At 42.4% G+C, this 20,306-nt stretch overlaps 2 long non-coding RNA genes across 5 annotated transcripts; both read right to left on the bottom strand.

The window, feature by feature from the left end:
• Nucleotides 1-5,141: 5,141 nt before the first annotated feature.
• Nucleotides 5,142-9,372, bottom strand: LOC130194034 (uncharacterized). 4 transcript variants are annotated; one of them, XR_008831774.1, is made up of 6 exons: nt 9,328-9,372; nt 7,268-7,326; nt 7,099-7,196; nt 6,865-6,960; nt 6,543-6,727; nt 5,142-5,729 (listed from the first exon to the last, which is right to left on the bottom strand). It is a non-coding gene; the product is annotated as an uncharacterized LOC130194034 (long non-coding RNA). The 4 variants fall into 4 exon arrangements; XR_008831773.1 differs by having other exon boundaries at nt 7,268-7,320; nt 9,328-9,359; XR_008831775.1 differs by lacking the exon at nt 9,328-9,372 and adding an exon at nt 9,139-9,172 and having other exon boundaries at nt 7,268-7,320.
• Nucleotides 7,544-8,232, bottom strand: LOC130194036 (uncharacterized). Its single transcript, XR_008831779.1, has 3 exons — nt 8,082-8,232; nt 7,895-7,945; nt 7,544-7,558 (listed from the first exon to the last, which is right to left on the bottom strand). It is a non-coding gene; the product is annotated as an uncharacterized LOC130194036 (long non-coding RNA).
• Nucleotides 9,373-20,306: the final 10,934 nt, after the last annotated feature.

The following is a 20,306-nucleotide window of genomic DNA, read 5'->3' as shown; positions in this document are numbered from 1 at the left end:
GGTTGATAGATCGGTCATCAGTTTTTCCAAATGTGGAGAAAGCCTTCTGGATGTACTTAACTCTTAATATAAGCAATACCTTTAGAGAGCGCTCCTTTTTAAAACGTATCAATAATTGACATGTTTACAGTAAAATATTCCTAGCTGATAATTATCCAACTCCCAAATAACCCTTCAGGGGGAAAAAAGGGAAGAAACCTTCAGGAGAGCAACAGAGGAGGATCCCTCTCCAGGATGGACAGGTGCAATAGATGTAATGTGTACAGAAGGACAGATTTAGAGTTAAAATACATTCAATGAATGTGACAGAGTGTATGAATAGTTCATAGTAGGCATATTCCACAATGGAGACCTCCACGATCCATCAGGCAGATGGTGGTGGGGAGGAGTGGGCGGAGTCTCAACAGTGGGCGGAGTCTCAGCAGGACAGTGGCGTAGTCAGGAGCAGGAATTCCATGACCCAGACCTCGATTATCCATCAGGCAGATAGGATCTATGCCGTCTCATAGGGTCCGATGACCCCATGAGACGTGAAGTCAAAAGGACTCCGGGGAGAAAGCAGAGTTAGTAACGTGTGATTGAGAGATGAAAATTCATCCTTAAGGAGAGAAAAAAGAGGAGATAGGTACTCAGTGCATCCTAAAACGTCCCCCGGCAGCTATAAGCCTATAGCAGCATATCAAGGGGCTGGACCCGGTGAACCTGATTCAGCCCTAACTATAAGCTCTGTCAAAGAGGAAAGTCTTAAGTCGACTCTTAAATGAGGTGACTGTGTCTGCCTCCCGGACTGAAGGTGGAAGCTGGTTCCATAGAAGAGGAGCTTGATAACTAAAGGCTCTGGCTCCCATTCTACTTTTTAAGACTCTAGGAACTACAAGTAGTCCCGCATTTAGTGAGCGTAGCTCTTTAGTGGGGCAATATGGTACTACAAGCTCCTTAAGATATGATGGTGCATCACCAATCAAGGCTTTGTAGGTTAAGAGAAGAATTTTAAAAGTGATTCTTGATTTTACTGGGAGCCAGTGCAGAGCAGCTAGTGCAGGAGTGATGTGATCTCTTTTCTTAGTTTTAGTGAGAACACGAGTTGCAGCATTCTGGATCAACTGGAGGGACCTAAGAGATTTATTAGAGCAGCCTGATAATAAGGAGTTGCAGTAATCCAGTCTCGAAGTAACGAACGTGAACCAATTTTTCTGCATCTTTTTGAGACAAGATGTGCCTGATTTTTGAAATATTACGTAGATGAAAGAATGCAGTCCTTGAGATTTGCTTTACGTGGGAGTTAAAGGACAAGACCCAATCAAAGATAACGCCAAGATTCTTTACAGTGGTGTTGGATGCCAGGGCAATGCCGTCTACAGAATCCACATCACCAGATAATTGATCTCTGAGGTGCTCAGGGCCGATTAAAATTACTTCGGTTTTGTCTGAGTTTAACATCAAGAAGTTGCAGGTCATCCATGTTTTTATGTCTTTAAGACATGCTTGAATTTTACCGAGTTGGTTGCTCTCCTCTGGTTTTATCGATAGATATAGTTAAGTATCATCTGCATAACAATGAAAGTTTATGGAGTGTTTCCTGATAATATTGCCCAAAGGAAGCATGTATAAGGTAAATAAAATTGGTCCAAGCACAGAACCTTGTGGAACTCAGTGATTAACATTGGTGGTTATCGAGGCGTCATCGTTTACAAATACAAATTGTGATCGATCTGATGAATAGGATTTAAACCAAATTAGTGCCGTGCCTGAAATGCCAATCGACTGCTCCAGTCTCTGTAACAGGATGTCATGGTCAATGGTGTCGAATGCAGCACTAAGGTCTAACAAGACCAGTACAGAGATGAGTCCTTTATCTGCTGCCATTAGGAGGTCATTTGTAATTTTCACCAGTGCTGTCTCGGTGCTGTGGTGTTTTCTAAATCCTGATTGAAATTTCTCAAGGAAACTATTATGATGTAGAAAGTCGCACAACTGATTTGCAACCACTTTCTCAAGGATCTTGGAGAGGAAAGGGAGGTTAGAGATCGGTCTGTAGTTAGCCAACACCTCTGGATCCAGAGTGGGCTTCTTCAGGAGAGGTTTAATAACAGCCACTTTGAAGGAGTGTGGTACGTGGCCTGTTAGCAGAGACACATTGATAATATCTAATAGAGAGCTGCCAATTAAAGGCAAAACGTCTTTAAGCAGCCTCGTCGGGATGGGGTCCAAGAGACAGGTAGACGTGTTCGAAGTAGAAACCATTGAAGATAATTGGTCACGGTTGATGGGAGAAAAGCCCTCCAAATATACACCAGGGCATACAGCGGTTTCCAAGGCCATTCCACTTGAGGACAGATTGGCACTGGTTAAGGTCAAGAGATTATTAATCTTGTCCCTAATAGTTAAAATCTTTTCATTAAAGAAATTCATGAAGTCATTACCACTGAGGTCTATAGGAATACTCGGCTCCACAGAGCTGTGACTCTGTCAGCCTGGCTACAGTGCTGAAGAGAAACCTGGGGTTGTTTTATTTTTCTATTACTGATGAGTAATAGGCTGCTCTGGCATTACGGAGGGCCTTCTTATAAGTTTTAAGACTATCTCGCCAAACTAAGGGGGATTCTTCCAGATTAGTTGAACGCCATATGCTTTCAAGCTTTCGTGACGTTTGCTTCAGTTTGCGGGTCTGAGGGTTATACCAGGGAGCAAACCTCCTCTTCCTCACTGTCTTCTTCTTCAGAGGGGCTATCGAGTCCAGTGTCATACTCAGAGAGCCTGTGGCACTGTCAACAAGATGATCAATCTGGGATGGACTAAAGTTAGACCAGGAGTCCTCTGTTATATTGAGACGTGGTATTGAATCAAATGCAGAAGGAATCGCTTCTTTAAATTTCGCGACAGCACTGTCAGTTAGACATCTGGTGTAGAAACTTTTGACTAACGGTGTACACTCCGGTAGTATAAATTCAAAAGTTATGAGGTTGTGGTCTGACAGAAGAGGATTCTGTGGGAAGACCTTCAGATGCTCAATGTCAACGCCATAAGTAAGAACAAGATCAAGCGTGTGGCCAAAGCTGTGAGTGGGTTTCTGTACTCTCTGGCAGAAGCCAATCGAGTCCAACAATGAGATGAATGCAGCACCTAGGCAATCATTATCAACATCCACATGGATATTAAAATCTCCTACAATAATAACTTTATCAGTTTTAAGAACCAAACTTGATATAAATTCTGAGAATTCAGATATAAACTCTGAATATGGACCTGGTGGCCGGTACAGAATCACAAATATAATTGGCTGTAGTGTTTTCCAGGTTGGATGTGAAAGACTAAGAACAAGGCTTGATTATAGACTATGAGGCCGTTAGTCTCTGACTAGATGATACACAGTTCATCAGGATGAGCAGCTGTAGAGTTACAGAACTTTATAGACTGAAACATTTCACTTCTGGCATCTTTTTATTTTTTAAGCCGAAGTCGGTCTCTAAAGCTGCGCCACTTCTCTCGCTGTGAGCGCTGCGCAGCGCAGTGTGCGCAGACAGCTCGACACGGAGCAGCGCGTGAGCTCTGATCGCTCTCTTAATGAAGTATCGATACTAAAAATATGCTGAATCACATCGTGTTTAACATACGGGTACTTTGTTAGCATCGCTACACCGTGCAGCGTGACAGCAGTAAATGTAGCGGGCTGACATTCAAGCTAACCTGAACCCCCAAATGATGTCGACATCTGAACGCTGATTGGCCGAGACGCGACACGTCCCATCAAAGATGTTTTATTGTGAAGAGCACCACTTCACACTTTTCTCCGCATCTCACTGCAATCTCAACGGCAGCGGGCCAGGTGACCCCCCCCCCCCCCCCCCAAAACAAAAACTCTTCGGATCTCCACGATTCACGTGGATGACCTATTTTGAGTTAAAAACTGTGAATTTCACCGAAAGGTGACAAGTTTGCAGGTATGAACCAGTGTCGAGCACACCAGCGTCAGGCTGGACGCGATGGGGAGACCGTCACCGGTCCCCCTGAACACGAGGAGACCGATGATGATGAGCAGCGGTAACTGAGATTAGTACCGGAACGTTTATTGCAAGTCTTGCATTCATAAAAGTAGGCCAAGAAATAATAAATTAGCCATTATAAAAGAAAATCAACAACCTTTTGCAGAGTGCCGCTCAAAGAACAACATGCTGCTCAGTGTCAGTAAAACCAATTAGCTGATTGTGGATTTTAGAGAAAAGGAGGAAAAGACACCCCCCCCCCCCCCCCCGGTCTATATAAATGCAGCTGAGGTGCAGCAAGTTACCAGTGGTTACTGGGATTTAGCATCACAGAGAAACTGACATGGTCATCACAAATCTCCATCCTGGTTTTGAAAGCTCCTAAACGCCTGTATTTCTTCAGGAATTTCTGAAGCAATATTCCTGCACTGCAAAAACTCGGCCTCAAAAAACAAGAAAAAAAAGTAATAAAATGAGGGAATATTACTTGAAGTAAGCCAAATTATCTGCCAACAGAACAGGAAAATTTGACTTGCCAAGATTTCTTAAAACAAGTAAAAGTATCTAGCCTTGAAGAACCCACAAATATCTTAAAACTAGTGTAGCCAGATGAAAAACAAGTAAATTTGTCTTGATACAATGAAACAATTTAAGAATTATTTTCTTAATATGTAGGAAAATGTGCTTAAATTCAGCAAATACAAGTACCATCATCTTGCAATAAGGATATATGTTAGGCAATATATCTTAAAATAAGTAATGTTACACTAAAAACAAGTACATTCGTCTTGATACAATGAAAAATGTAAGAATTATTTTCTCAATATGTAGGCAAATGTGCTTAAAATCTGGAAATGAAAGTACCATCATCTTGCAATAAGGCTATATGTTAGGCAATACATCTTAAAATAAGTAATTTTACACTAAAAACAAGTACATTTGTCTTGATACAATGACACATTTAAGAATTGTTTTCTCAATATGTAGGAAAGTTTCCTTAAATTTAGCATCCAATGCTCATGCAATATTCTTGGAATATCATGAAATTTACAGAGAAAAATACCATAATATGCTTAAAATCAGTAATTTGACAATGTATATCATACTAGAAATGTGTAGTTCTTCTGTAAACCCAATGAAAAACACAGTACAACCGTATAATATATTATGGTACTTTATTGAAAAGTTCCAATTAACGGTGAACATACAAGACATGACAGTAAGTTTTGTAAAAACAACAGTTATACTGTAAACTTTATTACAGTTACGGTATTTTATTACAAAGTTCAAAGGAAGTTGCTGGCAACTAAAGTCACCAGAATTCCTTTGCAAAAACATGGTACAGTGTATAACAATAGGTTGGCATAGATTTTACAGTCAACATTTGATTATTGTAAATTACAAATGGAAATATCTTAATAACACCTTTTGGAAAACAAGATACAAACCATCGTTGATGAAAACCTTAAGAAACTAACATTCTGTGAAAAACAGGTTGAACTGATCCACTCACATGTGTTGTATACTCACAAAGCATTGTTGAGATCTTGAAGAAACAGGATGTGGACATGAAGGATAGCCCATGAATAAGCAAAAGATTAGCCACTTGCCCAGAGTTGATTAAGAGCAATGAGTCTCTGTGTCCAGACTTGACTGAAGAGGGCACCCAGCATGGTAGAGTCTCACAGACACAAAGTTCAGGAAGTTCTTCTTGAAAACTCGTATGTTGACATCAGGTGATCCTCTCTGCAGCCAAAAAAACAAAGCAAAGGCAAAGTTAGATTGATGCAGTGCTTGAGCATGATACTGAAACAGATACACATTCACTGCCTTCTGGTAAACTGAGCTCCAATGATAAAGTCACCTTTATAGTTAAACAATATTAATAAGTCAGGTTCAATGTTGAATAAGGACTATTTTAGCATAAAGGCATCATTACAATGTGTTACATGTCTGTAATCTTGCAGCCTACAGATGAGTCCACTCAGGCAATCAAGACCATCATCACGTTTCACGTGGTTCGGGTTTCCAACTAGGGTAACAGCCCATCCAATTAATTCCATCATTTAAAAACATGTTTGTATTTTTTTAAGATACACTAACATAAAACCTTTTGATGTACCCCTATAAGCAATAACACAATTTGTATTGCAAAAAAAGGATAAACTAGATTACAGTCGAGCCTGTTGTGGATTTGTATAACTGAAATACTCAGTGTACAATAGCTGATATATCTTCCTCCGCCTTACATTTAAATTGTTTTAATGAGACCCAGTCCAATTGCAAACAATGCCCTCCTGCATTTATCATTACATTTATAGTACATGTCACCTGTGTGCAAAGACAGACTTGCAAACCTATTTAGGGTGGATTTGGGAAAGATAGTACACATGACGATATGCCATAGAATTAATTAAATGTTTCTGCTATACGTGGAACTAAATTTAAGGGGGATATCAGTTCAAACCACAAGAAAATTAATTAAGGATGATCAATTGAGGGAGGTTTGAGTTGTGCTTGCACCTATCATTTGCTATACTGAACTACATCACCGCTTACCTCGATTTAGCCTCGACAAGACTGGTGTCTGAGTCATTAGGTCCAGACTGAAGACAGGTGGGGACCGAATCTCCTGCAGACATGCCATGATGTTCAGGAAACTGGAACTTAAGGCAGGCGTAGTCATCATTACTGCTTGAAGACTCACAGGTCAATCGGTTGTCTGTGGGCTGACATGATTCTCTCTACAGTCAGAAAAAAGACAATTGAAAAGATTAACAATAATATAACTTTAAATAGCATTTACAACATGACAAAGTGGTTACAACAATAACAATTTATTCTGTTGTTAAATTAACACACTGAACTTAAAACCACTTACCACCGTTTATCCTTGACAACTTGTATCCGATCATGGGTCACACTAGTGGAACAGCAAAGAAGGTGTTGAGGTTCATGCTGGTAGTCGTAGTCACACCTAAAAAGAAAGAGTAAGGGGATAAAGGACAAAGGGAGGACATACATCCTCTTCAGTAAAACCAAAATCATCTCAAGCATCAACTTTTGCTCTTTTCAATGCCAAGGTTGTAAATCAAAATGAAAAGGCTAGATTCACACTCAAGTGCCCCATGTTGTCGTCATCATAGCGGCCAAGGTTTGATTTCCGGTGGGCCCTTTGCTGCAGATCCTCCCCTGTGGTGCTTGTGTGCGTCTCTAACACAAATAAAGAAAAAACATCTTAAAAAATGTCATGCTTCTTGCATTTAAATGGATTATAATCTCACCGTGTTGCTGGGTGTCATTAAGGTCACGAAGTTGTTCCATCCAAATTGGATGACTATGTCTGAAAGGTGGCAGGAGAAAATAATTAGCATTTTACGATAAACTAAATGTTCTTAATTATCTGTACATAAATGTAAACATCGACTCAAAGGACAATCTTTGGTGACGTCCTCATCTGATAATGTGGACGGTAAATGAAGATTTGATCATGAAACCATCCCCCCACTGGACAGCTCACGGCGCTTCTGAGGAGGTGTGAGCTGTCATGTCCGCCACAGCCAGGGTTGCCAGGTCTGTGTGACAAAACCAGCCCAATGGCCAATCAAAACCAGCCCAAACCAGCCCAATGGCCAATAAAACAAGCCCAATTTCAGAACTCAAAATATGCCTGTGCCAAACCATATACACTGCTTTTAAAGTCCAACAGCATTGCTATCATTGCCAAATGTATTGTAATATCTACAAAGTAACACCAAATGGTTAGTATGCCAGCATTAAAAGCAGTTTTCCCGTAACAGTTATTTCCCCTATGTCCTAAAATGGCCTTGTGCAATTAGATACAGTATATTATCATAAATAAAATATAGCTCTGTGAACGTGAAGACCAATTCACTGACGGACAAACTAACCTGTTGCTTTGTCTTGAGGCTTTCTCTTCCCTTTTCTCTCTTCCTCCCTGCCTGGACAACATGAATGTACTGTTTTTACTTCATATGCATTTACTGTAGTTAATGCAATACCTTATTTCAACTGAAACACCTTATGTTGCTTCACTATATTTTCATCATATACTTATAGTTCAATCAATGTACGCACTCGACAACTGGAGAACGGAGCAGCATTTCGAATGTGTTTCCCCGTTTTGCTGTGGTTTTGGAGATCACTGTGGTGCGCACGAATCTCGGTTTTGCAGTACCGACAAAAAGCTTTGGTATCATCCCCAGCCACACGTTCTATCCATTCTTTAATTCCGTTGTCACTTTCCCATTCTTTTGTATATTTCTTCCCGTATTTAGCCCACTTACCGGGTGGCATGTTTCTCCAGTGTAGCTAGCTACACTAACTACCAGACCAGAGTCGGGATCGAGCGGGTCGCGGGAGACTGAGAGCGGCGAGAGCTTTAGGTGCGTGTGTGTATGTGGGCGTGTCCCATGTCCATGTGTGTATGTGCTGATCTGGAGTCAGTTTGGTAGGATTTGGGTAGAAATAAATTATTTCATTTAAAATATGGATTTTTATTTAAAGATATTCATGTAATTTTCATGCAAAATAGGTCTACCCGAACCAGCGGACAACAAATTCAACCCGCGGCAACACTTCAAAAGGAGCCCAATTCCGCGGTTAAACCGCGGAATTGGCAACACTGGCCACAGCGCAGTTATAAGCATCACGTTAACAACAGTCACGTGAACAGAGTCCCGACCACGTCAACAGCATCACGTTAAGAGCGTCACGTGAACAGTCCCCACAGCATATGACACAGCTCAGTATAAAGCGGTCACGTGAACAGAGTCCCCACCTCACGTGAACAGACCTGTACAATAACGTGTCTGGTCACGTGACTGTCCGGACTGACCGCTCCGGTATATGTGAGCTTGTCTACACATGTCTGCTTGGAACCAGTTTCAAAGCACTTCAATAGAATGGTCGTTATTAGATGAAGTGTGTAGCACGTGACCCCTCAGGTGTCTTAACCCACCTGCCACAGTAATGAACCTATAATACGAAAGTTAGCTACACATTGCCTGAGCTAACATGTGGTAAAGTAAGCTAATGTTGGCTCCTTCAACACAGAAACCGACAACCTACGTTACATCGACGATGTTAAAGAAACGTGAAGACACTTAACCATCAGATAGCTAAGTTAACTTACTCTTGACGTCCAAGGCGACACAGAACTGCAGAACACCATGCCTCGAATATAAAAGTAGCTACCCGCTAGCTCACATGAGGCTAGCTCAACTCCTCACCAGAGAGCCGAGTAGAAACCTCAAAGTGTCACTAACGTTGCCCGTTGAATACAACTTTTACTCTCTGAAATTAAATTAAATTGCATTCTTACCTCAAGAAGAGCTGTCATGTCAGGAGGCTGTTGTTCAATCTCTGGCGTTTCGTGAGTCACTGAAGTAGGAGAGCAGCGCGCAGCTCAAACTGCGGAATAGTGGCGCGAAACCGGGTTCAACAGTTCAATCTGTGGTCGTTGCTTTCTGATCACTGCACCTGGCCTCGCCTTTGAACTCTCTCTCTCTCTCTCTCTGTTCTCTTGTCTGTCTCTGGCTGTCTGTGCTGTTTTCTTCTCTAGTAACTAGATTATTTGAAGAATACAATACAATAAAATAAAATCGCAGGACAGGACATATTACATTTAAGAATTTAAATAATAAAGGACATTTAAAAAATTATAAAAATGAAAGTAAATACAGTGTATCTAAGTGTATATTAAGTGAAAGCGGTGTAATGTTCATTGATGTTGTTCAATTTGAGGAGGATCTGGCCAGAGGTGATTTATTGTAAAGTCTAATAGTTGCCAGGAATGTTTTCCTGTAACTGGAAGGTTCTCCTGTATCTGGAAGGTTCTCCTGTATCAGGAATGTTATCCTCTATCAGGAATGTTCTCCTGTATCAGGAAGGTTCTCCTGTATCTGTCCTTGTGAAGCGGAGCTGAAGCAGTCTGTTGAAGAACGTGCTCCGCTGTCCCTGCAGTATAGGTGGTGGAGAGGGTGCGGTCCATGTTCTCCAATATGGACAAACATTTCTTCATGTCCTCCTCTCCACCTGTTCCGGATAGTCCTCTTTGCAGCCAATGATGGAGCCGGCCTTCCACACCAGTTTAGTGAGTCGGTTGGTTTCTCCAGTTACAATGCTGCTCCCCCAGCAGAGTACGGAGAAGTTCAGAGCACTGGTCCAACAGCCTGGTAGAACATCACCAACATCTCAGAGCACTGGTCCAACAGACTCGTAGAACATCATAATTGAGATTTTTCATATATTACAAACATTTGAGGACTTCCTTGAAAACCTTCAAAGGAGTGCATTTGTTTTCTTCTCGTTTTTTAAACCGCTACCAAGCAGGGATGCTACGTGCTAGATATTGCCAGCCTACATGGTTGGGCCCCATTTGGGAGTGGCTACAACCTGGAAAAGAAAGCTAAGATCTGATATGTTTAGAAAAAAAGAAGCTAAAATCAGCCCAAACTCTTAACAGGGTCTCAGATTTACAAAGCCACACACCCTCTTCAAGTCCTGGATTTCAGACAGCCAATTAACTTTTGTGGGTGTTTTGGGGGAAATTTCACCCCTTCATCTCATTGTAGGCCCTGTCTTGAGTGTTTGTGTTCAATTTTGGATATCCAGGACTAATATTTAGGAGATTATGACCATTTTTGTACTTATCAAAAATATGCGAATATAAGAGAATAAGGCCCAATTTCACCATTTGGACCTTTTTGGGGGCCCTTAAATTGCAGCTATCAGTCCCAAACTTTAGGGTATTCATATTCAGATGTCCCTCTAGAGGATCCACATCTCTAAGTTGCTTGAAAGTACGAAAAATTAACTAAAAGACTGGTTTTAAGGATTTTCCTCTTGTGAAGGTTTTGGAGGCGATTTCACCCCATGACCTCAATGTATTATATTTAGGTAAATATTATATGTAAGGTTAATTTGAAAGACAATTAGGAGGTTACGGGTCAGTTGACTGAGTAGTGTGTGTGTGTGTGTGTGTGTGTGTGTATGCATGTGTTTAAAAAGATGTTAGTGTCAGAATTTATTTTTATTTATTCATTATCATTTCTGATTACAAATATTTGACACAGTGCTGTCGTTGATTCAAGATTTCAAGATTCAAGATTCAAGATGTTTTATTTGTCACATACACACACAGGGTGTGCAGTGAAATGAAAGTGGCAATGCTCAGCAGGAATGTGCAAGGGCAACAAGTACACACTATTTACAAATAAAAAACAACACAATATTTACAGTAAGTGTGTGTGTGTGTGTGTGTGTGTGTGTGTGCCTAAGAGGGGCAGTTGTGTGGGTCTATGTGGGGGTCCTGGTGAGGTCGGAGTTCACAGTCCTGATGGCCTGAGGAAAGAAACTCCGTCTCAGTCTCTCTGTTCTTGCAGCGTGACTACGGAGGCGCCTGCCTGACCGCAGCAGCTGAAACAGTCTGTTGTTGGGGTGGTGAGGATCCTTCATGATCCTGCCGGCTCTGGTTCTGCACCTCCTGGTGTACAAGTCCTGCAGGGTGAGGAGTGTAGTTCCAATAGTGCGCTCAGCCGAACGCACTACTCTCTGCAGAGCCTTCCTGTCCTGAGCGGAGCAGTTGCCAAACCAGGCTGTGATGCTTCCTGTCAGGACGCTCTCTACAGCTCCAGAGTAGAAGGACTGAAGGATCCTCTGGGAAACTTTAAATTTCCTCAGCTGCCTGAGGTGGTAGAGGCGCTGCCTTGCCTTTCTCACCAGAGTGTCTGTGTTTGTTGACCATGTCAGATCCTCGGTGATGTGGACTCCCAGGTATTTATACCCGCTCACCCTCTCCACAGTAGTCCCGTTAATCCCCAGTGGTGAGTACGTCCTCTGTTGTTGTACCTTCCTAAAGTCCACAATCAGCTCCTTAGTTTTGGTGACATTCATGATGAGGCTGTTGTCCTGGCACCAGAGTGACAGATCAGCAACTTCCTCCAGGTAGGCCTTCTCGTCGTTGTCGGAGATCAGGCCCACCACCACTGTGTCATCCGCAAACTTGATGATGGTATTGAGTTGAACCTGGCCACACAGTCATGTGTGTACAGGGAGTACAGTAGGGGCTGAGGACGCAACCCTGGGGATCCTGTGTTCAGGGTGAGGATTTGGAGGTGTGTCTGCCCACCCTGACCACCTGTGGCCTGGCGGTCAGGAAGTCCAGGATCCAAGCACACAGGGGTGTTCAGTCCCAGCTCAATCAGCTTGCCGGCCAGTCTGGAGGGACTATGGTGTTGAAAGCTGAACTATAATCAATGAACAGTAGTCTCACATAGCCCCCTCTGGCTGTCCAGATGAGAGAGTGTGGTGTGCAGTACCTGGGAGACAGCATCATCCGTGGATCTGTTTGGGCGATAAGCAAACTGCAGCGGGTCCATGGAGGAAGGGAGGAAGGCGCAGATGTAGTCCTTTATCAGCCTCTCAAAGCATTTCATGACCACCGAGGTGAGGGCCACCGGTCGGTAGTCATTCATACATGCTGGAGAAGCATTCTTGGGCACAGGGACAATAGTGGATCTCTTGAAGCAGGCGGGGACCACGGACTCAGCCAGGGAGAGGTTGAATATTGTGGTGAACACTGGAGCTAGCTGGTTAGCACAGGTCTTCAGTACTCGCCCAGATATGCCATCTGGACCTGCAGCTTTCCTGGTGTTCACCCTCAACAGAGCCCTCCTCACACTGTGCTCGGTCACAGAGAGTGTGTGTTCATCCCCAGCGGTAGAACTCACCTCGGCTATGCTAACGGTGTTGTTGTTAGCCGGCGAGCTAGCGCTGTTGTTGCTAGCCTCAAACCGTGCATAAAATGAGTTCAGGTCGTCCGCTAGGGATGCGTCGGCACTCACCATTGCGCGGGTCTGCTCTGGTAGTTTGTGATAGTCCGTAGCCCCTGCCATAGGCGCCTGGTGTCGCGCTGCTCCATCTGTGATTCCACTCTGTCTCGGTACCTTCTTTTGGCGTCCTTCACCGCCCTCCTCAGTCCATAGACCGCTGCCTTGTACTCGTCCATGTTGCCGGATACAAGACCGGAGTTATAGGCAGCAGTACGGGCGTTCACAGCTTCACGGATGGATCTATCAACCCACGGCTTTTGATTAGGAAAGACCCTAACTTTTACCGTGGGGACGATGGTGTCCGCTAGCGTTGCTATGAGGCTCATTGCTACTTCCGCAAACTCGCTGACGTCACTGGAACTGGATTGGATCATGTCCCAGTCAACGATACTCAGAGCGTCCTGTAGCTCAGCCTCTGATTGGTCAGACCACCGCATTACGTTCCTCGTCACTACCGCTTCCCGCGCGATCCTTTGTTTATACTCCGGAAGCAGAAAAATGGCGGCATGGTCTGATTTCCCTAACGGAGGGAGAGAGACAGCCTTGTAGCCTCTCTTGAATGGCGTATAGCAGTGGTCCAACGTTCTTTCCCCTCTGGTAGCACACGTAATGTGCTGGTGAAAGTTCGGCATGACTTTTTAGGTTTGCCTTGTTAAAGTCCCAGCCACCACCACAGCCGCGTCGGGATACTTGTTCTGATGCCGACATAACACATCATGTAGGTCCGATAGTGCTACGTCGGTGTCCGCTTGTGGTGGAATGTAGACGGCTGTGGTGATGACCGAGCTGAACTCCGGGAAGGTAGAATGGACGGCATGAGATCGTCAGATGTTCCAGGTTCGGCGAGCAGGAACGAGAAAGAGTCTTAATGTTCTTGGGGTCGCACCACATGTTGTTTGTCATGAAGCAGACCCCTCCACCCTTAGATTTACCAGACTCTTCCGTTCTGTCTGCACGGAAAACAGAGAAGGACTCGGTTGGACATATGACTCGATCCGGCACCAGCGGGGTCAGCCAAGTTTCCGTCAGACAAAAGATGTTACAATCCCGCATGTCCCGTTGGAATCTGATCCTTGCCCTAAAATCATCCATCTTATTTTCCAGAGACTGGACGTTAGCAAGAAGGATGCTGGGCAAAGGTGGACGGTGGGCTTGAACTCTCAGTCTGTTCAATTCCTCCGTTTCCCTCGATGTTTTCGTCTCCCGTAGTAGCGGCTCCACTGCTGTTGTTGTGGTTCGCTCGTACGATCTCTGCCGGCCACGCTGGATCGATGGAAAAAGTGGACAAAAACCCTTGTTTTGCGCAAAAGTTTATGTCCAAAAGTGTGCTGCGGTCGTATGTTGTTAGTGCCGATGTGTTTGTGGCAAAGAAAATATTAAAAATAAACACAAAACTAAAAGCACAATCTCATGAGCTGCCGCGACGGCGACTGGACACAGCCGCGCCATCTTGTGTACATTTTATGAATAAATAAAAGTACACTTGTTCTCTGATCTTGAGAATTCACATTTATCTTTTATTGACGAGGGAATCTATGACAGATCTGCTCACTGATGTCATCGAAGGTATAGGCGCCAAAGTACTGAATGGTAATATGTCAGAATGTGGACTGGTGAAAAACATATTTCCTTTTGATTCCAACGTACAAGTAAAATACCATCTTGGAGATAGAATAGAATTGCACAACAGTTCAAATGACTCAGTGTTTTCCCCAGATATGTCTATTATATACAATTGTGTTCTGTATTTGGTCTAGGAATACATAATTGCTCCGCTGTGTTTTAATATTGACACCAAAACAATAAACTCCATTGAGTTTTTATTAGTGCTGTGAAAAATAACGCGTTAACTCAGTTAATTAAATTACAGGTTTAACTAGTTTTTATTTTTTTACGCATTTAACGCATGCGCAGAATGAGCTTCCAATCCGTCTGTTGTTGGTCGTCTCTAACCAGCAGCATGTCATTCTGTCTCTACGTGTCGCGTTAACACGACTCCGACCTCCGCCTCGCGCCGCAGAGCTCGGATGCGGCGTGTGAAAAAAGTAACTTGCACCCCCCACCCCGTCAACAACTCTTCTCGGAGCTCTTGCCTGTCTTGAGAGCCCTGTAAATGTATATATGTGATTAATCATGATTAATCCACAGAAACCTGTGATTAACCTGATTAAAATTTTTCATTGTTTCACAGCCCTAGTTTTTATCTGTTTTTAATTTGTAAAGAGATGGAAAGGATGGGAAGCTTGAAATAAGAAAGTCTGACTAACAAAGCAGTTCTGTACTTGTCAGTGTTGACCAAACAGCCTTATGATTATGTCAATTCTTGTTTCAAGCATTAACTTGCTCAAAACAAGTAATAACATCTCATTAACAAGTTTTAATACCTTATTAAGATAATTAAGGACTAAAACACTTAAAACAAGTGAAATGCTCCAACATGAAAACTGCCTTGTAAGAAGAAATATCTTGTCAGTCAAAAAACAAGCATATATTGCCTTAATTTGAGATATTTCATCTTACTTAGATTTTAATTTTTGCAGTGTGTGCCAAGTTGTTAGCTCAAAGCGCTATAACACTACTTTACTCATTCACATCCAGGGGCTACCATGTAAGGTGCCACCTGCTCATCAGGACTATCTAACATTCACACCAATGGAACAGCCTGCCGGAAAAACTTAGGCTAAAGTATCTCGTCATAATTTAGCCGAGCCGGGGATCAAATCACCGATGGTCTGATTGAAGGACGACCTTGCTCACCACTGAGCCACAGTCACCACAGAAGAGTAATAGAAAACATTTGACTGGAAACATGACATACATGGGACGTTCATAGCCAAGGACAGGAGGGCTCTACTGCGAGTAATTAAAGCTACCCAGAACATTACTGGTACCATCTACTGAGCATTAGTGATTTTAGGGACAAGATCTGATCCTGTAGTCAATGGGGGGGACACATATAAGTGAGGTATATGTTTAATGTGAAGTCTTTTCAAACAGAATGTTTTCATATTACTAGAGAAACATTGTTCAAGAACCCCACCCGATTTTTTTAGGTTTCTGCTCGAAATGACATACCCAAACTAAAAAGGGTGTAGCTCTGCAACCACAAAAGCTATTTGAATAATGTTGGTGTTATAATAAAGGCAACACATGTGAGCTTTCGTTCAGATGTGTAAATATTAGTATATATTTTACTGGTTAAGAGTAAATAAAGATTTTCATAGAAGTTTCAGGTTCAATTCGAAAAAAAGCACTTTCAGGAACTTGTGAACCGTCTCTCTGCAAAGTATGACTCAGAAGAAATAAAGCAGAACAATAGTTGGAGAGTTTTTAGTAAAGAGCATTTAGGCGAGGGCTCTAAAATTTCCATTTGGGCACATTGGAGCACCATCTGTTCCAGTTTACTTTTCTCATGTAGGCCTACCAAACCATATATTTCACTTTTGGTGTTCAATACATCCAAATACATCATTCTGTGGCTTTAAAACAGTAAACCAGAGATTAAAAAAACGATAAAATGCGCGTTCGTGCTGCGCGTAAAGCCGTTTTTTGGATCTGTCACAGCACAGAGCGGATATATCCATCGGGGAATGGCGGATTTAACAAAACATGTCATTGGAATCCTTAGAGCCAATAGAATCGATTGGTACCAAGTCAGACAAGATTGACAGCACTGTGAGCCAATAGGAGACAGAAAGGCGTGGCCATTTTTGAAATATGAAATCTGATTCGCTGAAATTGAAGTTCCTGACAGCTGACTTTTACATACTCCACAAAGGTCCGCCTGATTTTTAAAGGGACAGATACACATACGGAATACATGCCAGCGTGAATGTATGGGAGAAAATATTGTTTTCTTCTTCTAAAGAACAAATGTAAGTTGAATTTGCTGGCTATAAAGCTATGAAGTGATTAATGTGGCTGTGTTCTTTGGCTCATAACTCAGAAGGATTCTGTAAATATATTTAGAATCTGTGTGAAGTCCTCTTGCTTTCTAACATCTCGTTATTTATGAAAGCACGGAGCTATGCTTCGCTAGTTCCGGAAAAGTTCTGAGTGGGCCGACTCCTGACAAAATTATGTTTATGATATTTTAATTATTATTTCAGTTGGTGTTTGAGTTGTGTTGAAATGGCTTACTGATTCTTATAGCCCCAAGTCCAAGAGGGTTAAGAATGCACTTGACAATAGAGAGCAGCACACAGCCACTTCCCCAGGCGTTTCTATTGGAAGCGTAAGTATGGAAAGTAAAGAAAAACTGCACTGCATTAATGTTTTATAGGCTGTATTTTTTACCATTAGTTTTTTTTAGAAATGTTTGTTTAAATATGTTATTTCCTAGTGAAGTTTACTGCTCATTATTCATTGCACAGCAACTTTATCTGTGGTTTCACAGCAACTTTATCTGTGGTAGTAAAGCGCGCCTTGACGTATAAGAGATGTTGGAAGCAGCTCAAACAGCTGATTTAGTCAGGGCCTTGGGGAATTGGAAGCCAGTGTACAAACCTATTGTTCCAGCTTGGAGAGAGCAATCAACTGATATCAAAATGATGAATCTAGAGGCGAGTAAAGTTGAGGGACACAAGTATGGTAGTGAAGGAAAAAGCAGATGAAAAAAGGAAAGATGGAAAAGAGGAAGTTAGGAACAAAAAGCAGAAAGGGCTTCATGAAAAGTGAGATGGGGAAATCAGAAAAGGCCAAATATACTCTCTCTCAGGTCTAAGACATGACAACTCATTGTTCAACACTTCAAATGTGAGATATATCTTCTACTTTTACTTCACAAAGCTGAGTGCCCTTAACCCTTGTATGGTATTCGGGTCTGTGGGACCCATTTTCATTTTTTATCAAAACAAAAATAATATGATTCATTATTTTTTTTAACTCAGACTTATTGGCCTTGGCTAATTTTCTGCGAAGAACATATATCAGACAACATTTTCATCGACAGCACACCGTAAACCCCCCCCGCCCCTACACATTTGTATTACATACAGGGTGTTCGGGTCCATTGGACCCGGACTAATAAAAGTGTGGAAATGGTTGGTCCTGTGTACCTTCAGTCTGTCCTCCTCATGTCTGGGCCTGCTGTAAGTGTGTGTGTGCCCGCGTGTGTATGTGTGCCCGTGTGTGTGTGTGTTCACGCGCGTGTGTATGTGAGTGGGCCTGCTGTAAGTGTGTGTGTGTGTTTGTGGGCCTGCTGTAAGCTAAGTATGTGTGTGTTTGTGTGTGTATGTGAGTGGGCCTGCTATGTGACCATGGTTGGAACGATGAGAAAAAACAGGTCTGAGCTCCCACCTCAATTTCTGCCTACAAAGAACAGGCATGTCAACTCGTCCAAGTGTGTCTACACGGCTGACACATCCCTGGTATCATATGTGCCAAAGAAAACCAAACATGTGGTACTAATAAGTATACTACACAGGGATGGGAGAATCTGTGGCCTGGAGCATCAGAAACCAGAGATACTTATGGACTACAATGCCTCAAAAGGAGGAGTAGACAACTTGGACAAGCTGGTGTCTGCCTACAGTTGCAAGAGGAGGACCCTACGCTGGCCACTGGTGATTTTCTTTGACATGCTGGACATCTCGGCGTACAACGCCTTTGTCATCTGGATGGCATTGAACCCAGAGTGGAACAGAGGGAAGCTCCAGAGGAGGCGCCTCTTTCTTGGGGAACTTGGATGGTGAAACCACAAATCCTAAGAAGACAGCATGTTCCGAGAACCTCAGCCTCTGCAGCCACCGTGAGGAGGATTCAGGAGAACAATGCTGGTGCCCCATCCACCCAACCTACAGAACCACCATCTGCAGAGCCTGAGGTAAGTGTGTGTGATGCTGTTTCAGTATATGTTTGACACTCATACCTTACGAGACAGAGGTTTTAGTAAAATTCATGATCTTTTCATCGTTCTAGGTTGCGGCCGGCAGCAACAAAAAGAAACGGTGCGAAGTGTGTGGACCCAAGATGGACAGAAAGACGCAATATACATGCATCAAGTGCAAGAAGTACATATGCAACACACACACACAGTAAAACTCTGCCACTCATGTGTTGAATAGGCTGGTATGAAAAGGCAATGTGTTCAACAATGTAATGTGTTCAATGTGTAATGTAAACTGTGTGTTGTGCTATGTAAAATTACCTGATTACTAATGAAATTCAATACAAATAAATAAAAGTCAATAGTTATGAACAACCTTGCTTCATTTGTAAATTTGTTGAATATTGTCCACTCATATCTTGATTAAAATTAGTTTTCTTGATTTTATCAACAACAACAAAAACCAGTAGCACTTTAATTCGTAAATGTGTTATAACAACAAATTAGCTGTTTATATTGCTCGTAATTGGGATGAAGAAAACATCTGTTAAGTATTTTAACATCAAATTGTTTGATTGTGTTGAATTAAAAGCCCAAAAATACAGCGGGTCCAACAGACCCACAACACCTTCTGAGTAACAAAAAAATTAATACCATACAAGGGTTAAATCATCCCCTTGGAAAGTTTAGGTGACAGACTATGTTCAAAACACTTAACAGAGGCTCCTCTGTCTAAACTCCTCTGGGAGAGTATATTTTGGTGAGAGACGTGTCCAGAAGCAAGACAAACATCCCGTCTATATTCATGGAAATGCATGTTTTTGAAACTGTTTCAATTGTATTTATACAGGTTTTAAGATTAGACTACTGCACAAACTCAAATCACACATTTGGACAATGGTCTGGTAATTTAGGTGTGATTATTGTTGTGACTTTACAATGTGGCTGAAACAAAGGACCTATGCCAACATGGGATTTCCAAAGCCTGGGCTGGTTTATCTACACCAACCCCCACCAGCACCAAGGCTATATATATCACTGCTGACTAAGGCTGCGGTCGAATAGTCCAAAAATGATCTCCTAGTGTGTTTATATTTATCAGAATTATTGAATTGGACTGTCCTATCCAGGTCCCTTGAAACCTCAGAATAAACAGCACGTAGCAGCTGAAGTATTTGCCGATAAGTATTATGTCTGCCTCTCGAAGACTCGCTACTCCGCCTCACGTAAATCAACACACACACACACATCATGTTGGTACAATGAGAGAGGGGGACAAGGGCCCCCCTTGTGTGAGAAAGGAGCAGACGAGCAGATCCGAGGTCAGGACGACGTCACGGAATGTGGGTGTTAAAAATGTGGGTGTTAAAAAAAATGTAACATGTATTTTTCATTCAAACGAGTGAGTTCTCCTGATTGAACTGATCTATGGAGGGGTGAATAACTCAATTACACTAAAAACTGATTGAATTGTTAGTAATGTTGTTGGTGATGAGGCACAAAGTATAATTTTTAGGATTTTTTTGGTTTTTGACCACTTTTGGGTGATTCAACATTAACCGGGTCAAATTGACCCGGGAACATCACGGCTTCATGTAAGAAACGAACATAACAGGAGGGTTAACATGTCCATAATTGTCA

Source organism: Pseudoliparis swirei, chromosome 5, assembly GCF_029220125.1.
Source record: "Pseudoliparis swirei isolate HS2019 ecotype Mariana Trench chromosome 5, NWPU_hadal_v1, whole genome shotgun sequence".
Lineage (NCBI taxonomy): Eukaryota > Metazoa > Chordata > Actinopteri > Perciformes > Liparidae > Pseudoliparis > Pseudoliparis swirei.
This window is presented reverse-complemented; position numbering and strand designations above follow the sequence as displayed.